Below are 3849 nucleotides of genomic sequence, written 5' to 3' on the forward strand. Positions count from 1 at the left end.
GTGATCTCATAAGATTATATTTTTACTGTACCTTTTCTACATTTAGATATATGTAGGTATACAAATACCTTACATTGCAATTGTAATTGTGTTAAATTACAATTACTGAATACTGCCTACAGTATTCAGGACAATAACATGCTGTATACAGGTTTATAGCCCAGGAGCAATAGGCTATACCATATACCTAGGTGTATAGCAGGCTATATGATCTAGGTTTGTGTAAGTATGCTCTATAATGTTTGTACAACAATGAAATTGCCTAATGATGCATTTCTCAGAACGTACCCCTGTTAAGTGATGCATGACTGTATAAATATACATGTATCCATGAATGGATATTAATTACTATTGTTAGGAGAAAACAAGATTTGCCCTGGAAACTTAAATATTCAGTAAACCATGCTATAAACAGATGTGCTGTCATCCAGGCTTTGTTGTTCCATTAATATAGGGCAGAGTAGATTGAGCATAATTCCTAGGATTTTTGGAATGGTAAATGAGCATGAACTTTTTGAAGACTTCTCATATTGTCAAGCTGTGACTGGTTGGCATCTTAAAACTTTACCAAAAAAAGAAAGCACAAGAAGGAACTGAAAAGGATGTATGAATCCCTTTTCCTTCCTTTAGCTCCTCATATGACTTATACATTATAGTAGTAACTTAAAAATTTACTGACCAAATAAGTAAACAACAGTACGATCCATGTGTGTATGTTTTGTGTTTGCATAGTGGGACATGTGCTGTGGACTTAGCCGCTTTAAACGCATGATTAAGTTCAAGGGCATGGCTTTCCAGACAGTTGAATTCTTTCTAACATAGTGAAAGTGAATATATTTGAGATAGCACTGCTGTCTCTAGAATGCACATCTTCATAAGTAAGAAACTTAATGCAAAACTTGATAGGAAAAAAGAGTAAAATAAATTGCTTTGCTAGAACTCGTAAGTTTGCTTAATGTTTATAGAAGATTTGAGACTAAATTCTGATCTATTTCAAATACATGTACAGATGTTACTGAAATTTTACTGAAAACTTAAAAGCATTGATGGTTAAACCATGTTTGATTTTCAGGTTGCTGAGCTGTAGGGTGTTAGGAGTAAATTTGACTAAAAGTTTCAGGCCAGAGAGACGAAGGGTGATGGAATTTTGTGGTGTTGTGAATGATCCAAGTGAAGTATAAGTAAAGGCCAGTTGCTTCTAAAGACTGACATTTTACCAATATAGCATGTAGTATGTGTTCTTACAAATTACAGGGCCATTGTTTTGAAAATTACAGACCAGTTTCAACATGTTTTTTAGGCAGCTTAATTGTGAACCAGAAAGAAGGCTGGTCATTCTTGGATGTTTGAAATGAGCTCTAATGATTTCCAGGCCCAGAGAAACCTTTGTGCTACAGCCACTTATCATCAGAAAAGGGGATGGGCCTTTACATTTTTTGCGTAGGCTTAAATCTCCCACTGTCTGTTGTAAGGTTCTCATCTTATGGCTGCCTTCAGAATCTAAAGGCCCCTCAGCTAACAAGACTTGGTTTTAGGCTGAGAGGGTTACAAATTATGAGATAATTGGCCTTAATTATTTTTATGTAAATCTATTTGGAGTCATTACAAAGAGAACCTTATTTTTTGAGAGGAGTTAATAATAATCATTTGCTATGGTGCTAGTTTCTTCTACTTCAAAGACAGTAATTATTATAGAGTCAATAACTTTTACAAAAAAAAGTTCTTCTGAAGAATTAAGCATTAAATTCACTGAAGACGGCCATTTATCGAGTACCTACATTTTATAAAAATTGTCAATTCTGTAAAAACCTTGAAAAGATTGCTGCCAATAAACAGATGACAAAACTGAGGTTTAGAGAGGTTAAGTAACAGCCTTCGTCACTCTTTTAGTAAGTGGCGCGATGAGGGTGTGATGCTGGGTGTGCTCTACCTGCATTCTTCCCACTGCTCCCCACCGCCTGTCATGGCACCTTGCCTTTCAGGCGCCGCGCTGCTGCCCTTCCGGTACGAAGTGCGTGGGTATGGTTAGGAAGAACAATGTGTACATGTTCACAGAAATGTGTAAGCATGTATGTATTTTCTGTTTTAATTAAACATTAAAAATTTAATGTATCAAATAACTGGCTTAGCAGTATGATTTGGCATTCAGCATAGCATTACTGAATCATTACTTTCGCTAGGAGAACACAAGCTGACTTATTTTAATATGGGTTTTAGTTTAACCTGATTCTATCATTCTCAGATTCCTTAATATTTCATATAAATTGCAAATTTGTATTAAATGTATTTTAGAAACCAAAGCTCTTTAACATACTATGTTCTAAAAGATTATGAGAGAATTTGATGTTAAATTGTAGAAAGTGTTAATGTCTGTGCTAAAAGAAGGAAAAAAATGAGGCTTGAAGTATTAAAAGAAAGATGGAAAGAAGAAAGGTCTAGGGAGGTAAAGACAGACCCCCCCTTTTAACTCTAGCCATCAGTCCCAGTTTTACCAGTCTGTATTAATAATTCTATCCTAAATCAGAAAATGGAGATGTATTCATTTGAAGTTAGCCATGCTATCCCCCGTCTCTGCATTTTGTACGGTTATTGTAGAGCTTGATGTCAGTTTTTCATGTTTATACCTATTTGATGAGTGTATTCTTTCTGTAATTGATACACCAGAGGTTTAAGAACCTTTATCTGTTTTCTGCCTTATAGCCATTTAATCTTAAGTGTGTGTCCAAGGTTTTCCAAATAACGTATCGGGCAGGTGAGTGTGGTTCACACCTGTAATCTCAGCACTTTCGGAGGCCAAGGCAGGAGGATCAGTTGAGCCCAGGAGTTCTAGACTAGCCTGGGCAACATCGCAAGACTCATCTCTATAAAAAATACAAAAATAATGTATGAGAGATTTTGACTTACTAAAATTAGCTGGCATGCACCCTGTGGTTCCAGCTACTCAGGAGGCAGAGGTGAAAGGATCCCTTGAGCCCAGGAGTTTGAGGCTGCAGTGAGCTAGGATTGGACTACTGCATCCCAGCCTGGGTGATAGAGCAGGACCCTGTCTAAAAAAGAAATTTGAGATATACAAAAATATGCCTTTAATTCTAAAAGTAGCAAAAGAAAAAATGAAGCTGCTGATTAAAATCAGTTGCAGATCCTACTTTTTCAAGAAATAAAAAACCAATGCATTGTTACATAAAATCTCGGATTACCCTCTATGAAAACACAGAATAAAATTGGTCATTTAACATGATGTGTAATTATTATATATTTTGTATTCATAGATCTGGTACTAATTTGGAAACAAGCATTGTTTTCCTCTCAATTCAACAAATATTGATTCCCCACCTATTCTGTACAAGATGCTGACGTGGGGCCTTGGTTTGGACTTCAGAGCACATCTCCTCGTACAGTTTGAAATCATTTCAGATTGCCTGTCCAGTTGTCAGGAAAACTTGTTCTGCTTCAATTTCAGTGATGAAGAGCGATACAGATACAGGGAATATGCAGAAAGAGGCTACGAGCGCCACAGAGCGAGTCGGGAGAAGGAGGAGCGGCACCGAGAAAGACGACACAGAGAGAAGGAGGAAACCAGACACAAGTCATCGCGAAGGTTTGCTCTTTAATCGAACGACGAATCAATGTAAAGCTAAGAGAAGGTCATTTAACTTCAGGCAGTAAAAGCAAACATTTCCACATGACCGGTAGAACATATGTGTTCCTCATTGGAAGGTTCAGAATAACTACTGAAATTGGTGGTTCCTCATGAGACTTCAACAAAGATTTTTAAATCTAAGACTACATTTAATACCCCCAAACCAAAAGTAGCATAGAACATTAGACTGACTCATTAACATTATCTCA

General features: G+C 36.7%; 1 protein-coding gene across 1 annotated transcript in view; it reads left to right on the forward strand.

The window, feature by feature from the left end:
• FIP1L1 (factor interacting with PAPOLA and CPSF1) overlaps window positions 1–3849 on the forward strand; it is a 72009-nt gene that overhangs the window by 59927 nt on the left and 8233 nt on the right. The gene's annotated exons all lie outside the window — the stretch shown is intronic.

The sequence above is a fragment of the Propithecus coquereli genome, unplaced genomic scaffold (genome assembly GCF_000956105.1).
Source record: "Propithecus coquereli isolate 6110/MARCELLA unplaced genomic scaffold, Pcoq_1.0 Scaffold162, whole genome shotgun sequence".
Lineage (NCBI taxonomy): Eukaryota > Metazoa > Chordata > Mammalia > Primates > Indriidae > Propithecus > Propithecus coquereli.